At 42.7% G+C, this 18745-nt stretch overlaps 1 protein-coding gene and 1 long non-coding RNA gene across 7 annotated transcripts in view; one reads left to right on the top strand and one right to left on the bottom strand.

Moving 5' to 3' along the window:
* mlip (muscular LMNA-interacting protein) overlaps positions 1-11346 on the bottom strand; it is a 44402-nt gene extending 33056 nt beyond the window's left edge. For 2 of the 6 annotated variants that reach the window (XM_021576480.2, XM_021576478.2), the window contains exon 1: positions 11139-11343. The gene's annotated coding sequence lies outside the window, so the exon portion shown is untranslated. Of the gene's footprint in view, positions 1-11138 lie in introns of all 6 variants that reach the window. The other 4 variants (XM_021576484.2, XM_021576483.2, XM_036956239.1 and 1 more) reach the window with 3 other exon arrangements.
* Positions 11347-11412: 66 nt separating this feature from the next.
* Positions 11413-16048, top strand: LOC118942064. Its single transcript, XR_005037989.1, has 5 exons — positions 11413-11578; positions 12272-12471; positions 14356-14421; positions 14913-14989; positions 15904-16048. It is a non-coding gene; the product is annotated as an uncharacterized LOC118942064 (long non-coding RNA).
* Positions 16049-18745: the final 2697 nt, after the last annotated feature.

Here is an 18745-nt window from a genome sequence, read left to right on the forward strand (position 1 = left end):
CAACATATCATGACTGACAGACCATAACTTTCATATCATGTTACATACAGTAAATGCTTCTAGGTCCTTTTAGGTACGAATTGTGTTAATTACGCACAGCAAGACATTGTATACCTACACCAAAAGTGGATTAGCCAGACACCATGAACAAACAAAGAGATAATAGCAAAATACGAGAGTTGGAAAAATCGTATTCCTACCCTGAATAATACCCTGAATAATTCATGCAATGTTATAACTGAGAAAAAGGAATCTGCTCCCTTGGAGATAAGAGGAGACGTATTTTCACAGAAGTCAATTGGTATGGGAGACGGGTTGGTTGTCTCAGAGTTTTGTTGTATCAGGGGATGTTTTTCTCAAGGGTTGGTTGTCTCGAGGGTTGGTTGTCTCGAGGGTTGGTTGTCTCGAGGGTTGGTTGTCTCGAGGGTTGGTTGTCTCGAGGGTTGGTTGTCTCGAGGGTTGGTTGTCTCAAGGGTTGGTTGTCTCAGGGGATGTTTTTCTCAAGGGTTGGTTGTCTCAAGGGTTGGTTGTCTCAAGGGTTGGTTGTCTCAAGGGTTGGTTGTCTCAAGAGTTGGTAGTCACCGTGCTAGTTACTCCCAATCTAGAGGGTGCTGTGTAATAATTTGGTTAAAAGTTCACATTTGTGAATTATTTGAAAGAACTCATTCACCTGGTCAATTCATGTCAGCATGTCAAAACATTGAGGTGGGGGGGGGGTCTTGTTTGTTGTAATAATAATGATTTACATGTACTTTATAAATCATTAATTAACAACTAAAACTGGTTCAAATTGAGTGTGAATGTTGTTTTGTGCTTGCCAAATAATGGATTTATACTATACAGTATAGGCCTGTACTGTATTTGACTATTGCTATTATTGATTATGGTTCAGCAACATAAGGTTTGTAGCCATTGAGAGGTCACTGTATACAATACAGCAATGCAAGTGGGCATTATTGCTCATTGAAAGTCATCTTAGCCATGGCCGCAGGAAGATGTTTTGGGGTGGGGGTGTTGTCTACGGGGGTGTTTTTCTCCCTCGCTCTGCTGACAAGTATTTTTCTCCGCTCATACAGGAATAATAAAGGCATTTATTTGTATTAATTAATTGTGATTTATCAGGGGGTGCTGCAGCAACCTCAGTACCTCTACTTTCTGTGACTATGATCTTAACTGTGAACAGGGTGTGAGGAGCATGTGGTAACTGTTGTCTGTTTTCTTGTGATGTGATACTATAGTATCAGGGCCGGCCCTGGACATAAAGGAACATAAGTGGTCGCTTAGGGCCCTCAGTTGCTAGGGGGCCACTGACCTCCTCAAAAAACAGAGTTTTAGGAACTCAGTTGGGGTCTGAACTTACTGTTGAGAGTTAGAACAGTACAATACATGGTGAAAATTCGAAATTTGGTTGTGCATTAGTAGTCCCTGACAGTCACTCAATTAGCCCATGTCAGCTAAATCTTTTTAGATTGATAAGTTAGTTTAGCCACCTATCTAAACTTGTAGTAATCATGGTTGAATTATCGACCAGGCATGAAGGGCATGTGCCCAGGGGCCCTGACCTCCAGGGGACCCCAATTGATTTTGTTAGTCACTCTCACTCAGATAACATATTAACATGGCATACAGTATTTCATGGTTAAATGTGTAGAATTGGAGGAAATTCGCTTTAAAACTGCAAAGAAAATCTCTCCACCCTATGACAAAATGTGTGGAATAGCAGTAAAACTTGCTTTAAAACTGCAATATTTTCTCAGCACCCCATGGCAAAATGTTTTGAATTTCAGGAAATTCATATTTTTCTTCTCTCTGCGTCAAATAAAATGTTGCTTAGGGTCCACCCCCCCAGAAAAAGTTCTCAGCATTGTGTTTACGTTTTGCTGTACGATATATTATGTACTACATATTGAACCTTACTTCAATCATTAGCCTTTTTATATATTTTACCCCTCTTTTCAATCTTGTCTCATCGTTGTAACTCCCCAATGTGCTCGGGAGGCGAAGGTTGAGTCATGCATCTTCCAAAACATGACCCGCCAAACCAAGCTTCTAAACACCCGCCTGCACCAATGTGTTGGAGGAAACACTGCTCAACTGATGACTGAGGTCAGCCTGCAGGCGCCCGGCCCGCCTCAAGGAGTTGCAAGAGTGCAATGAGCCAAGTAAAGCCCCCCTGCCAAACCTCCCCAGGCCCGGATGACGCTGGGCCAATTGTGCACTGCCCTATGGGACTCCCGATCACGGGCAGTTGTGATACAGCCCAGGATCAAACCTGGGTCTGTAGTGACGCCTCTAGCTCTCCGATGCAGTGCTTTAGACCGCTGCGCCACTCGGGAGGCCCAATCATTCCCCTTTTAAAAACAAAGATAAGTTGTTGTGATTGTGAAAAGAAGCCGTGGTCTTGATAGTAGCGCTCACGATCATGGTTTTCTACCTCACTTTTATTACAGCAATCTAGATTCTAGAGGCCAGCTACTCCATCAAAAGCCTTCGCTCCACAAATGCACTTAAAACTGAGTGTGAGTGGCAAATACAGATGTCAAAAGACATGTTGCTTTCATCTCTTAAATGGGGCCATTACTTTGTAGCATTACTTGATGATTACACTTCAGTCACTGTCAGAAAGGGAGAGAAAATTTTAAAGCCACAATCATCCATTTCAACCAGCCAGATCACACCAGATCCAATGCAGTATTTAACGTTAATCCAGGTTCCCAGGACGTCGAGAGATGCCTTAAATACCTGCCACTAGGGGCAACAGTGAGCGCTGTCACCATTAAGTAGGCTACCATCAAGAAGGCTCTGCAGGCTCCAAGGATCGTGGGGTTAATCCCCAGTGCTAGGGACCATTTTAACCTTACCCTAAACCTTACCCTTTAACTTGCCTAAATTTAACCGTTGAGTTGTTCCACAGGAGGTTGGCACCTTAATTGGGGAGGACGGGCTCGTGGTAATGGTTGGAGGGGAATAAGTGGAATGGTATCAAATACATCAAACATATGGTTTCCATGTGTTTGTTGCCATTCCATTCACTCTGTCCAGCCATTATTATGAGCCGTCCTCCCTTCAGCAGCCTCCACTGGTTTTAACCCTATCCCAAACCTGTCACGACTTCTAACGAAGTCAAAGCCTCTCCTTGTTCGGGCGGTGCTCGGCGGTCGACTTCACCGGTCTTCTAGCCATCATTGATCCATTTTTCATTTTCCATTTGTCTTGTCTTATCTTCCTACACACCTGGTTTCAATCCCATGTATTACCTGTTGTGTATTTAACCCTCTGTTTCCCCTCATGTCTTTGTCAGAGATTGTTTTATGTTCAGTATTCGTGGTTTGTATTTGGTGCGCGACGGGTCCTCGTACCCACTTTGTTTCATTGTATCTCATGGTTTTGGAGTTTTGTGTTTTAATTTATTAAACTACTCCATTCCACCAAGTTTTGATTCTCCTGCGCCTGTCTTCCCTGCCACCTATACACACGACTGTGACAACCTTAAAGGAGCAGTCAGCAGTAGAAATAATAACAAAGCTTCTCAGAACTCCTGCCACCTATCATTTCAGCCAAATGCCTGCAAGTCATACTAATGAAGACCTTTTATTGAAAAAAGACAAGTTGAATGCAAACTTTAATTACACATTTGTATGGCTAGTAACTGCCCCAATCTAATGTCTAGCCCCCTAATCTAATGTATAGGCCCCCTAATCTAATGTATAGCCCCCCTAATATAATGTGTAGCCCCCTAATCTAATGTCTAGCTCTGTGGTAACGGTTTCTTCCTACGTTGTTGGCCAACTGTTCTGAGGGGTGTAAATGATTATTGAATCAAATAGATAATGGGGGATTCATTGACAACTGAATTGATAAATTCAGCACCAAATGAATTAAAACAGTGTAAATCATATAAATGAAGAACCATTCAATGATTCCTTTTGTCCCATGACCTTGGAATATTTAAAGTACATTTTAAACGTTCAGTTACAATTCCCACCATTTTTATCAATTTGAATCTCTACAATAACATTTGCCACCACATTCATCAAATCCACTCAACTTTTATCATTGAGGTCCATATGGAGAATGGCTAAATATGTTTTTTGTCTGGATTCAACCCAACCATTCAGGTCGCATATGGATTTTTACCAGAAGAGGAAAGGTGTATTTGTATTGTATTGTGGATCCCCACTAGCAAGGCAGCAGCTACTCTTCCTGTGGTCCAGCAAAATCAAGGCAGTTGTACCATTTTAAAAACATTCACAACAGATTTCACAAGACACTAAGTGTGTGCCCTCAGGCCACTAGCATATTACCAAATATCGACAACACAAAATCAATGTCTATGGTGCGTATGTTATCGTGTGTATGCATGTGTCTGTTCCGGGGTTTGTGTCTCTTCACATCAAAGCAAATAATATGTAAACAGTCGTCTCATCCAAAAAGGATATATGCTTGATCCTAGGAACCTTTCATTTTATTTAAACTGTGTGTTCTCACATGTTAACCCCTTGCTCTGTATTTCCTCTGTAGTCACAACAGCGGGTAAATAAATGATTTAAAGGTTAAGGCAGGCATTTCCTACTTGCCCGTTAGGGCTCCTCTTGAAGGTTTAATTGCTGGGACTATCGCCAAGGTCATACTGTCCTCGCAGATCATATTTCCCCCACTATGGGGCAATACTGCCAGTCATTTCACTGGGCCTGAGCTCACATAGGTATTTCTCCAGAGAATTCATGGCACATACCCTGACCAATACCAAACACCAACAAGAAACAGTAATAGATCATTCCCAGAAACAGACCACCCCTGTTGGTGTTCGTTATGGGTACAGTCACACATACATCCACTATCGACTGGATGTTCACTTTACTCTAAACATTTCAAGATCAAGACCACAGAGAAAAGTGTACTTACATGGAATTGCTTGGAGATTATTTAACCCAGAATTGTAGATCTACATTATGGACAGCTAAGCAATTTCTAGTTTCAGGGGATTTGGCATCTCCATTGAGGCTAGAACATAAACAAGTGGGTGTGTCACTTCGTCAAGAGTTTAATTACATCCAAACACTGCCCCTCCTTCAAAAGCAAATATACAAATATAACCATCTGCCAGCTGCTCGGTAAATACGCTGCTGAGACCAGTCTGTCTGTCATTACATGGTGGATATAGGGTTTGTACGCGCTCAAGACAATCATTTTCTTCGGCAAGAATAAGCTTTCCTATTTTAGAGAAAACGTCTCTGTGATCTCACGTGTAAGGCAGTAGCACACTAGACATTTAGATTAACTCTCAATGCCATGGAGACCGTTGGTTGACTTTCCATTTAGGGTCCCATAAAGTTATAATGTGACATAGTAAGACATTACATGGACCAAACACATTAGAATGCTGAGCTCCCGGCCTCCCGGGTGGCGCAGTGGTTAAGGGCGCTGTACTGCAGCGCCAGCTGTGCCACCAGAGACCCTGGGTTCGCGCCCAGGCTCTGTCGTAACCGGCCGCGACCGGGAGGTCCGTGGGGCGACGTACAATTGGCCTAGCGTCGTCCGGGTTAGGTAGGGTTTGGCCGGTAGGGATATCCTTGTCTCATCGCGCACCAGCGACTCCTGTGGCGGGCCGGGCGCAGTGCACGCTGACCAGGTCGCCAGGTGCACGGTGTTTCCTCCGACACATTGGTGCGGCTGGCTTACGGGTTGGATGCGCGCTGTGTTAAGAAGCAGTGTGGCTTGGTTGGGTTGTGTATCGGAGGATGCATGACTTTCAACCTTCGTCTCTCCCGAGCCCGTACGGGAGTTGTAGTGATGAGACAAGATAGTAGCTACTAAAACAATTGGATACCACGAAATTAGGGAGAAAAGGGGTAAAAAAATATATATGTATATATATATATATTTTAAAGAATGCTGAGCTCCCTACACGTGATGCTGACCACAACATAATAGATAAATGACTTTCTATACAGCATCTGTGCCAAGTAGAAAATGGCTGTCCCCAGCATGCAGGAGGCAAAACTCAATAAAGATCTATTCAATATTCAAGTGAGGCAGAAGTAAAGGAAATCATATTTTTTGGACTTTTGAGACATGTTTCTCTCAGAGCTCAATTCAGCATCTACTAGTGAACAGGCCTTCACTAAGTATAGTTCTTCACAGCACAAATTGTTCCATCTGGTTTGAGTCAATATCTCTTACTGTAGACACAGGCTGAAAGGAGTACGAATGTTGTTCTACCAATTCTTCCTGACCTGTAGCCTCAAATGTACACAGCTGAGAGAGGAATTCCAACCGTACTACTTTCATTTAAAGCAAAGTAATGAACAACAGTTAGGCTAATGAAATTCACAAGCAATTGAATTCCATTCAATTAAAGAAAAGTAATTCATGTATTTAATTTCTGACACCCAATGAAATGCTCCCTCTTAACATCATCTCCAGCATCAGCCCAACATCAACATATGTGAAAATGGCACGTTTCTGTCACGGATCCCTCGGGAACTGTCACTACGCACACCTGGTCCCATTCGATTAGTAATTGTATAAGTCTGCCCTTTGTTCACCATTGCCTGTTGGTTGTTGCTCCAATGTCCGTTGGTCGTGTGAGTACCTGTGCTGTGTTGGATTTCGTGTTGTGTGTATTGTGCAGATGATTATGGGTCTCGTCCCGTGTGGTGTCATTGTGCTCTTGTGGTATTTACTTGAGGTAGTCCTTGCTCTTTTGTTTGGGTTTCAACCCTGTGTTTGTTACGTGTTTGTTTGGTCTTCGTCCCTGTGCCTTTACACGGCACGCTGTAATTTGGATAAATATATTTTTTTTACTTACACATTCCTGCACTTGTTTCCCGATCCCTTCTACCAACGTGACAGTTTCTGTGTTTTGTAGTTAAAAAAGTTAGCGGTAGCATTAGTAAACCACTGAAGAATTTGCTAATGTGTAGCATGATTATTTTTGTTGTGATGTGGCGACTAGTTAGTGAAGACTAGATGACATGTATCATAATGTACTGTACAGCAGTAACCTGTGTGCACGCAGCGTTAGAGCTGTCAAATGCACTGAAATTTTCAACCTCTCCTCTGTAATTCCCACATGTTTCAAGCTGACTACCATCGTTCCTGTCCCAAAAGACTCCATGGCATCCTGCCACAATGACTACGGCCCTGTAGCACTCACATCTTTATTAATGAAGTGCTTTGAAAGGCTGGTCATGGCACATATCATCTTCATTCCAGACACCCTAGACCTACTCTAAATCGTATACCACCGCAACAGATCCACAGAGGACGCAATCTCAATCACACTCTACTCTGCCCTCTTCCACCTAGAAAAGAGGATTACCAATGTGATGATGCTGTTCATCGACCACAGCTGTGTTCAACACCATCGTGCCCTAAAAAGCTCATCATTAAGCTAAGGACTCTGGGACTAAACACCTCCCTCTGCAACTGGAACCTGGACTTGCTGACAGGCCGCCCCCAGGTGGTAGGAGTAGGTAACAACACACCTGCCACGCTGATCCTCAACATGGTTGGCCCCCCAGGGGTGTGTCCTTAGTCACCGCCTGTACTCCGTTTACCCACGACAGTGGCCAAGCATGATTTCAACTCCAAGTTTGCTGACAACACGACGGACGACGGTGACAAGCCTGATCACCAACAGTGAGACAGCATACAGGGAGGAGATCAGAGACCTGGCAGTGTGGTGCCAGGACAACAACCCCTCCCTCCACGTTAGAGTGGAGAGGGTCAAGCGCTTCAAGTTCCTCGTTGTCCACATCACCTAAAACGTATCACGGTTCTCTCACACCAGTACAGCCTTCCTTAGGAGGCTAATATGACTGGGCATGTCCCCTGAAATCCTTAAGAACTTTTACAGATGCTCCATCGAGAGCATTCTGACCTGTTGTATAACCGTCTGGTATGGCACCTGCAGAGGGTGGTGCGGACGGCCCAGCGCGTCACTGGGGGTGAGCTCCCAGCCATCCAGGACGTACATGCTAGGCGGTGTCTGAGAAAGGCCTGAAAAATTGCCAAAGACTCCAGCCACCCGAGACGGGGACAGTTCCTCATGCTCCCTTCCTGCAGACGGTCCTGGTGCATCAAGACTCAGACCAACAGACTCCTAAACAACATTTAACCCCTGGCCATAAGACCGTTAACTGGATAACAACTACGGCTTCCCCTGACACCTACGCTACTTTCTCCTAATCCCTACCTGCATGTACAGTACATATCTATCATTTGGTATTGGCACTGTAACCGTATATAGCATCCGCTATTTATTGTGTTTCTTTATTTTTATATACACACACACACACACAGTTGAAGTCGGAAGTTTACATACACTTAGGTTGGAGTCATTAAAACTAGTTTTTCAACCACTCCACAAATGTGTTGTTAACCAACTATAGTTTTGGCAAGTCAGTTGTGTCATGCACAAAGTAGATGTGCTAAGTTATTTTTCCAACAATTGTTTAGACAGATTATTTCACTTATAATTCACTATCACAATTTCAGTGGGTCAGAAGTTTACATACACTAAGTTGACTTCCTTTAAACAGCTTGGAAATCTCCAGAAAATGATGGCATGGCTTTAGAAGCTTCTTAGTCTAATTGACATCATTGGAGTCAATTGGAGGTGTACCTGTGGATGTATTTCAAGGCCTACCTTCAAACTCAGTGCCTCTTTGCTTGACATCATGGGAAATCAAAAGAAATCAGCCAAGACCTCAGAAAAAATATTGTAGGACTCCATATGTCTGGTTCATCCTTGGGAGCAATTTCCAAACGCCTGAAGGTACCACGTTCATCTGTACAAACAATAGTACGCAAGTATAAACACCATGGGACCACGCAGCCATCATACCGCTCAGGAAGGAGACGCGTTCTGTCTCCTAGAGATGAACGTACTTTGGTGTGGAAAGTGTGAATCAATCCCAGAACAACAAAGGACCTTGTGAAGATGCTGGAGGAAACCGGTACAAAAGTATCTATATCCACAGTAAAACGTGTCCTATATCGACACAACCTGAAAGGCCGCTCGGCAAGGAAGAAGCCACTGCTCTAAAAAAGCCAGACAATGGTTTGCACATGGAGACAAATATCATACTTTTTGGAGAAATGTCCTCTGGTCTGATGAAACAAAAACAGAACTGTTCGACCATAATGACCATTATGTTTGGAGGAAAAAGGGGGATGCTTGCAAGGCGAAGAACACATCCCAACTGTGACGCACGGGGGTGGCAGCGTCATGTTGTGGGGGTACTTTGCTGCAAGAGACTGGTGCACTTCACAAAATAGATGGCATCATGATGAAAGCAAATTATGTGGATCTATTGAAGCAACATCTCAAGACATCAGTCAGGAAGTTGAAGCTTGCAAATGTGTCTTCCAAATGGACAATGACTCAAAGCATACTTCCAAATTCCAAACAAAGTCGAGGTATTGGTGTGGCCATCACAACGCCCTGACCTCAATCTCATAGAATATTTGTGGGCAAAACTGAAAAAGTGTGTGCGAGCAAGGATACCTACAAACCTGACTCAGTTACACCAGCTCTGTCAGGAGGAATGGGCCAAAATTCACCCAACTTATTGTGGGAAGCTTGTGGTAGGCTACCCGAAAAGTTTTACCCAAGTTAAACTATTTAAAGGCAATGCTACCAAATACTAATTGAGTGTATGTAAACTTCTGACCCACTGGGAATGTGATGAAAGAAATAAAAACTGAAATGAATCATTCTCTCTACTTTAATTTGGACATTTCACATTCTTAAAATGGTGTTGATCCTATCTGACCTGAAACAGGGAATTTTTACTTGGATTAAATGTCAGGAATTTTGAAACTGAGTTTAAATGTATTTGGCTAAGGTGTATGTGAACTTCTGACTTCTAGTGTTTGTGTGCAGTACCAGTCAAAAGTTTGGACACCTAATCATTCAAGGCTTTTTCTTTATTCTTACTATTTTATACATCGTAGAATAATAGTGAAGACACCAAAACAATGAAATACCACATGGAAGTAACCAAAAAGTGTTAAACCAATCAAAATATTTTTTAGATCTTCAAAGGAGCCACCCGTTGCCTTGATGACAGCTTTGCACACTCTTGGCTTTCTCTCAACCAGCTTCACCTGGAATGCTTTTCCAACAGTCTTGAAAGAGTTCCCACATATGTTGAGCACTTGTTGGCAGCTTTTCCTTCACTCTGTGGTCCAACTCATCCCAAACCATCTCAATTGGGTTGAAGTCAGGTGATTGTGGAGGCCAGGTCATCTGATGCAGCACTCCATCACTCTACTTGATCATAAAGCCCTTACACAGCCTGGCGATATGTTGGGTCATTGTCCTGTTGAAAAATAAATGATAGTCCCAGTAAGCGCATACCAGATGGGATGATGTGTTGAATGCCTTGAATTCTAAATAAATCAGTGTCACCAGCAAAGCACCCCCCACACCATCACACGTCTTCCTCCTTGCGTCACAATGGGAACCAAACATGCTGAGATCATCCGTTCACCTACTCTCTCACAAAGACACCTCGGTTGAAACCAAAAATCTCAAATTTGGACCTATCAGACCAAAGGACAGATTTCCACAAGTCTAATGTCCATTGCTCGTGTTTCTTGACTCAAGCAAGTCCTTTTTGGTGTTATTTAGTGGTGGTTTCTTTGCAGCAATTCGACCATGAAAGCTCCTCTGAACAATTAATGTTGACATGTGTCTGTTACTTAAACTCTGACGCATTTATTTGGGCTGCAATTTCTAAGACTGGTAACTCTAACAAACTTATCCTCTGCAGCAGAGGTAACTCTGGGTCTTTCTTTCCTGTGGCAGTCCTCATGAGAGGGAGGAGAGGCTTTTTCAAACAAGGTCATTGGCAGCACAACCCTTAAGAAAAAAGATTGCAGGTACAGTGCAGTTAGAGTGCAATATAACTACAGTATGCTGCAATTACTGTGCCCAAAATACCACAGTCGATTGCAGTTACTGCACTTTTACTGCGGTTTCAAAACTGCAGTCTTTTTTGTAAGGGAAACACCTTACACACTACTAGGTGTTGCATTCCTGCCATAATATGTAAAACCTCTGCGATATGACTAAGCTGCTACTTCCTTTGTTCTTTACTGAATTAAAATATTGATTCCCTTCTTACCTTTCCCTGGCTCTCATTTGAGCTGTCACTCTTCTCCACATCTAGGCATTGTTTGTCCAGGTAAAGGTGAAATGCTCTCAGGGTTACAGAGGTCCATTCGGCTACACACTATAATTCAGATTAAGCAACTTTTCCATATGGAGTCCTAACATGTATTACCCTGTGATAAGTGCCGAGCAGCGCTGGCTTCCATTTATAGACACACAAAGCCACAAATAGCTTGCAGACGGCATCCAGCCTGCAGGGCACCGATAACTATAATGATCATGCCATCGCTAGCAACTGTGCTCTGTGCCCCCGGGAATGCATGGCCACAATTGTATTTGCTCTTCTCTCAGTTCAAATTTGTCCGAGGGGGTCCCTGGAGCGGTGGTCTCTGAAGGTGTAATGATGACCAAGGACGAGTGTTTCACCCACTTCCCCAGAGTTATTTATATACAGTAAGTCTGTTCCCATTAAACAGTTATAGACAATTGCATTAAGAATAGTGTAGAGCATGGGTACTCAACCCTACAAGGTTTTCTGTTCTACCTGATAATTTATAACACACACCAGGTGACCCTGGTCTAAATCAGTCCCTGATTAGAGGGGAACAACAAACAGTGTGGTGGAACTGACTGAGGTCCAGAGTTGAGTTTGATGGGTGTAGAGGAATGGTCTTAATGTGATAGTCTAATTTGGAGCACTACTTGTTAATTCTTAGTCAACAAAAAACTATAAGAGTTACAATTGTCATTTCAAAGGCAATTGAGTTATTGAAATGACCAGGCGATGCAGTCTCTGAGAAGAGTAAATATTTTATTAAACAAAAGATTTATTAAGAAATAACCAAGACAAAGCAATGAATCTTATAGGATGAATAAATAGTGAAGCTTTTGTTGGCAAAATGGTAGTGTAAACAATTCAGAATAGAAAGGGAATAGGAAGAAGGTTAAAAGGTTTTGTCTATTCTGCAGCATTTTGATTCAAAGGATAAAAGCAGGACGATTATTTGAAAGTCCTAAAACTAACAAAGACAGAAGAGAAATAAAGAGAAATAAGAATAAATAAAAATAGCCTAATAATAGAGTAACAGGTACAGATTTAAACGCTCAGTCAAATCGCTATTTTATGTTCGTATTCTTATCTTGCAGGTTCCTTCTCTACAATAAGAAATAATACAAGTGTTTCGTTGGATGGCGTATACCATGTGTATCCTGTACATATGACTAATAGAACTTGAGCTCAAGCTGGATACTCTTACGTTTAGTCTGCCTGCACTCAACGGTCTTCAGAGAACTCTCCATGCATGCAGAGTCCAAAACAAAGCTGTTCAGAAGTCCAGTTTTCCCCGGTAGGTAGCCAAGAATCGTTCTTGATTCTTAATGACCACAACCACGTCTGGTCACTGATCCTGAACACAGGGACTGGTGTTCACACGTTCAGTTTATAGTCCTGGGACAGGAAGAGGTGAGGTCTCCCGGTCAGGAGAGCTGCGATTGGTTTAAGTGACGGAAAAGTTCCAGGGGCTGAGTCCTCTACCATTCATCGCCTGCATTGTTCTGTGTCATTCTATAGGGTATCAGTTCATCAATGTTCACATGAATGCGAGAGTACTTTATACACTTTCATAAATTCTTTAAGGGCAGAAAAACATCACAGCACACATTCCAAAACGGTCTTATTACACACATCTCAACACGTTTAACCCTGTCATTTTCAGTCTGTTTACACTGTTTGCTTGAGGAAAAAAAAGAGTTTGAGGTACTTTGTGTGCAATCCGTTGATTCCAATAGAGAATCTCCTTGGCTGAGCCGTAGTCATCTTCATCGAGGACCCTGCTGTGTTTGTCTCCTGTCTGACTACCGTTTGGTTCAATAAGGCTGATTGTCCTGAACATTATCTTATGCTGGTAGGTGTGAAATGGGCATACTGGGGAGGACGACTCCTGCTAGGAACTTTCTGTCCCCTGTGTTGTCTAGCCAGTGAAGAGGGGTCCTTGCACATTCTCCTTGTGGTTGACATCTGTCTGGCGAAGATGTGTGAAGCATAGAAATAGAAGGAATAGAATTGGACTCTAACCCTGGCAATTTGACTGGTAAACACATTTTTTGTAATGTCAGTTGAGTTGACTAAACAAATCACAGCACAGATCAAACGGTACACTTCCTGATTTTCATTCCTGACATTGGTACACTCAAAATGGCTGCCAGTCTACCGTTTATGCCATCATTGACTTGAACGGGGGAGTCCATTCTATTCATTCTATTTCTATGGTGTGAAGTTGACGCTCCTCTACATCTCCCCCCTGTTGGCCATCCTTCGAGGGCTGGACCATTGAAGCTGATGGACAAATATGGCGGTGTTGCTACAACAGCAACCTTTCTGTAGCCACTTTTGCAGTGCAATTTGTACACACTGAAATCTTATGATCCACTTGGTCCTGTATGTTGAAGGGTGCATTCATTTCTTTCCACTGTGTTATAGTCTGAGCATGCAGAGAACCAAGTTAAATGGAATGGAATGCTAGTAATTCAGATATGATTGACGCTTAAGGTGAGCACCTTAGAAAGCTGGTGTAATATCTTTGTCAGGCTGGCTGGCTTCCAGTTGCATCCTGCATGTACTTTGTTGAAGCACGTTTGGTAGCAATTACAGTCTTGAGTGTTCTTGTGTATGAAACTACAAGCTTGGCACACCTGTATTTGGGGAGTTTCTCCCATTCTTCTCTGCAGATCCTCTCAAACTCTGTCAGGTTGGATGGGGAACACAGCTATTTTCAGGTCTCTCCAGAGATGTTCGATAAGTTTCAAGTCTGGGCTCTGCCTGGGGCGCTCAAGGACATTCAAAGACTTGCCCCAAAGCCAGTGTCTTGTCTGTGTGCTTAGGGTCATTGTCCTGTTGGTAGGAGAACCTTCACTTCATTCTGAGGTCCTGAGCGCATATCATTTCATCCATTTTAGAAGAAGGCTGTAACGTAACAAAATGTGGAAAAAGTGAAGGTGTCTGAATTATTTTCCAAACGCACTGTACAATTTCTGGATGACTAATTAACAAGGGGGTTTTCATTCAACACATGATTGACTACATAATGAATGCAGAAGGGAGTGTGATTTATTGTGGTCTATTACTGCAGACTGTATGTACGAGCAGAAGCCTTACCTTTATGCCCCCCCGCCCCCCCCCCCCCCCCCCCCCCCCCCCATTTTAAAATACCTGTCTGACTCTGCCCTTCCAGATTTCGGCAGATAGCAGGCCTATTTATCTACCCATGAAGCAAGCCAAATCGCCCTGAAGCTTCAAAGTAAATAGAAGCAGCAGACTGGTGCTCCTGACTGAATATTCTGAATGTGTTAGGCCTCTTTAAACACGTTTATTCTCGGTTTGGGAGTAGGTTAGGTCTGTCTGCCTGTCTTCTCTGTCTGCCTGCGTGTCTGTCTGGGTTACTGTCTGCCTGCTAGTATGTCTGCCTCCCCTGCCCAACCGGCCTGTCTGTCTGACTTCTGACAAGCCAATGAAAGCAGACCTTGGGAGGTCAGTCTAATCCCCTAAGTGTGCCACATTTCTCCTTTATCACAGCTGTCCCTGTCCATCTCTGCTCAACCATCTCCCTGCCTCCTCCTGTATGGGACTGGGACTGCAATACAACTAGCAAGGGAGCTGGTGGCCTGCCACTTATGTCATAATAATTGTTGTTTATAATTGTTTATACAGTATGTGCAATGCCAGATATCTGCAGACAATGTTTAATGCCACACATAGTGTTTTGCTTCAAAATCAGTGTTTTTCTTTCAGTTTAATTTTGATCTTTCATCAAATATACATGGTGTAGAGGAGGGGGGAAATCACCAGACAATCACCTAAAGATCAAAGTGAGTAATGTGCAAGCCAGGAGACTCAACATGAACTCTTAATGATTCGAGAGCAAAGCTTAATGAATCACAACATAACTTGCCTTTTTGATTTTGTAAACAAGACTAACGAGAGAGCTAATGAACAGGCTTTGAATAAGGCTCCCTCTGAGTCAAATGTGAAGGAACTCTTTTTGTAGCACTTTAAGGGGAAATCTGCAGTTGCTACATCCATTTTCTGACATATAGAATTAATGATCGGTACCCATTGATTCTTGAAGAATATATAACTTATAAATGCCTCATGAAATTAGTTCAACTGTCGTACCCCATCAGAACCCAAAATATAATATTGTTTACTCCCATGTTTGTCAACAAAGTAAAAGTAAACAAACACTTTATAGCCTCAAAACATGATTTAAAACTATCATTGTGATCTCATGGATGGCCAGTCCTCTGTCTATGAATTTGAGGTGTTTCTCCAGGCCCATCCCTCAGCTTTTTAGAGAAAGTGGTGGGGAAAATGCTTTGTTATTGTTTCAACTGCTGATTGCCACTTTAAAATAATATTTTAATGGTCCCAGCTACTCAGAATCCTTGGAACGTCCCCCCGTTGAAGTTGAAATGTGAAATGTTTAGGGTTAGGTAAGGGTTAAGGTTAGGGTTTAGGGTATGGCTGTCCCAAGGATCCCGGGCAGCACTGGATTAACCAAATGTATTGCCTAAATCAAACAGAATGGTCATTTTTGGGAACATGCTGACAGAATAACATAGGCCGACTAAATTATTTTCATCCAAGAAAGTTGGTTAAAAGTAATTTAAGTAACTTGTATCTGCTCATGCGTGTTGCCAAAAGGGCCTGATTAAATATCTTGCTTTAAGCAAAAGTAGACATTATTTATTCATTGAATCTTAACCGTATCTTTCTCCTATAGCACGTGCCCACATTCCTCAATTGGTGACATAGGCTGCAGCCCTATATTCCTCATGACTGTCATGTCTGGCTGAAGGTCCTGCGGGTTCAGGGAAATGTTTTTTTTTTAAGTTAATCTATTTTTAAGCGCTGCTGTAATTAAAGTAATCAACATGTTATAAAAAGAAAGGGTTTCCTAGTTTGTGAATTAATTAGTGAGTAGGTAGGTCCCATAAATCAATGGCTTCTTGGCAATAATTGTGTATATTACAGATTATGGGTATATGATTGTATTTCACTGGGCTGAGGTCATTTCTAATCCTACCTGAATGTATTCCCATGTGTATCAGGGTCAAACCCTGCCTGTAATTCCCTCAAACACTTATGGTTATGCTGCAAGAAAACATAAAGAGTTGTGTGTACTCAACAAAACCAGTGTGAGCAAACAAACAACTATACTGAATTATTAACATGCTCTCTCGCTCTCCAGGAAGGCTGTTTCCAGGAAACCAGTTGTTGGTTGCCTTCTTCTCTTGAGCCACATGCAGACATTTTCTTTTTCATTATTTTCACACAAGAAAAGACAAAACAATGCCAGTTTAAAAGACAAGTGCAGGAGAGGTAAAAAAAATAAATAAACCGAGCATCTTGTAAAGGAACCTTTAAAAATATTGAAAAATGAAAATGTATATCCTGATTATTAAAACACAGGATTTACACCAATACAAATAAAAGATTTAGGTCAAATGCTTAATCAACAGTGACAGATACTGTAGGCAGACAATTATTGGGATGAGTCATTGTATGAATGTCCAGTTGATAGTTGTTTTATTTTGTATTTGAAGGACTTGACGTTTCAGTTCGAGGTGGTCTGGGAGAAAGTTCCAAAAAAAGACCCCTTTAAGTGATGCAAAATTGACCCAATCTTGTACGGAGAAAAAGTGGTGTCTGGAGCAATGTTCCCTCAATTGTCACGGCACTGAGCAAATTTCAGGTCTGCTGAGCGTAAACTTGAACGTTGTGAAAATTCTCTGCAACTTCCAGAGCGCGTTTACTGTGAACACCAAGGCTGTAAACACGCACCTTTGGAAGCGATGACAGCATTGTCTTCTTGGGTATGATGCTACAAGTTTGGCACACCTGTATTTTAGGGAGTTTCTCCCATTCTTCTCTACAGATCTTCTCAAAGTCTGTCAGGTTGGATGGGGAGCGTTGCTGCACAGCTATTTTCAGGTCTCTCCAGAGATGTTAGATCAGGTTCAAGTCAGGGCTCTGACTGGGCCACTCAAGTACATTCATAGACTTGTCCCGAAGCCACTCCTGCGTGTTCTTGGCTGTGTGCTTAGGGTCATTGTCCTGTGGGAAGGTTAACCTTTGCCCCAGTCTGAGGTCCTGAGCGCTCTGGAGCAGGTTTTCATCAAGGATCTCTCTGTACTTTGCTCTGTTCATCTTTGCCTCAATCCTGAATAGTCTCCCAGGCCCTGCCCCTGAAAAACATCCACACAGCACGATGCTGCCACAACAATGCTTCACCGTAGGGATGGTGCCAGGTTTCCTCTAGACGTGACGCTTAGCATTCAGGCCAAAGAGTTTAATCTTGTTTCATCAGAATCGTGTTTCTCATGGTCTGACAGTGTGTAGGTCCCTTTAGGCAAACCTCAAGCAAGCTGTCATGTGCCTTTTACTGAGGAGCGGCTTCTGTCTGTTCACTCTACCATAAAGACCTGATTGGTGGAGTGCTGCCGAGATGGCTGTCCTTCTGGAAGGTTCTCCCATCTCCACAGAGAAACTCTAGAGATCTGTCAGAGTGACCATCAGGTTTTTGGTCACCTGACACAATCCTGTCTTGGAGCTCTATGGACAATTCCTTCAACAGTCAACTGTGGGACTTTATATAGACAGCTGTGTGCCTTTTTCAAATCATGTTGAATCAATAGAATTTACCACAGGTGGACTCCAAGTTGTAGAAAGATCTCAAGGATGATCAATGGAAACAGGATGCACATGAGTCTCATAGCAAAGAGTCTGAACTTACAGTACCAGTCAAACGTTTGGACACATCTACTCATTCAAGGGTTTTTCTTAATTGTAGAATAATAGTGAAGTAATAAAAACTATGAAATAACAGATCATGTAGTAACCAAAAAATTTAACACATCAAAATATATTTTATCTTTTAGATTCTTCAATGTAGCCACAATTTGCCTTGATGTTAGCTTTGCACACTCTTGGCATTCTCTCAACCAGTTTCATCTGGAATGCTTTTCCAATAGTCTTGAAGGAGTTCCCACATTATGCTGAGCACTTGTTGGCTACTTTTCCTTCACTCTGCATTCCAACTCATCCCAAACTATCTTCAATTGGGTTGAGATCTGGTGATTTGTTGAGGCCTGGTCATCTGATGCAGCACTCCATCACTCTACTTATTGGTCAAATAGCCCTTACACAGACTGGAGGTGTGTTGGGTCATTGTCCTGTTGAAAAACAAATGATAGTGGGACTAAGCGCAAACCAGATGGGATGGTGCATCGCTGCAGAATGCTGTGGTAGCCATGCTGGTTTAGTGCGATTTGAATTCTAAATAAATCAGTGTTACCAGCAAAGCACCCCCACACCATCACACCTCCTCCATGCTTCACGGTGGGAACCACACATGCGGCAATAATCCATTCACCTACTCTGCGTCTAACAAAGACACAGCGGCTGGAACCAAAACTCTCGATTTCCCACCGGTCTAATGTCCATTGCTCGTGTTTCTTGACACAAGCAAGTCTTCTTATTGATGTCCTTTAGTAGTGGTTTCTTTGCAGAAATTCAACCATGAAGGCCTGATTCACGCAGTCTCCTCTGAACAGTTGATGTTG

This window comes from Oncorhynchus mykiss, chromosome 20 (genome assembly GCF_013265735.2).
Source record: "Oncorhynchus mykiss isolate Arlee chromosome 20, USDA_OmykA_1.1, whole genome shotgun sequence".
NCBI classification, from domain to species: Eukaryota; Metazoa; Chordata; class Actinopteri; order Salmoniformes; family Salmonidae; genus Oncorhynchus; species Oncorhynchus mykiss.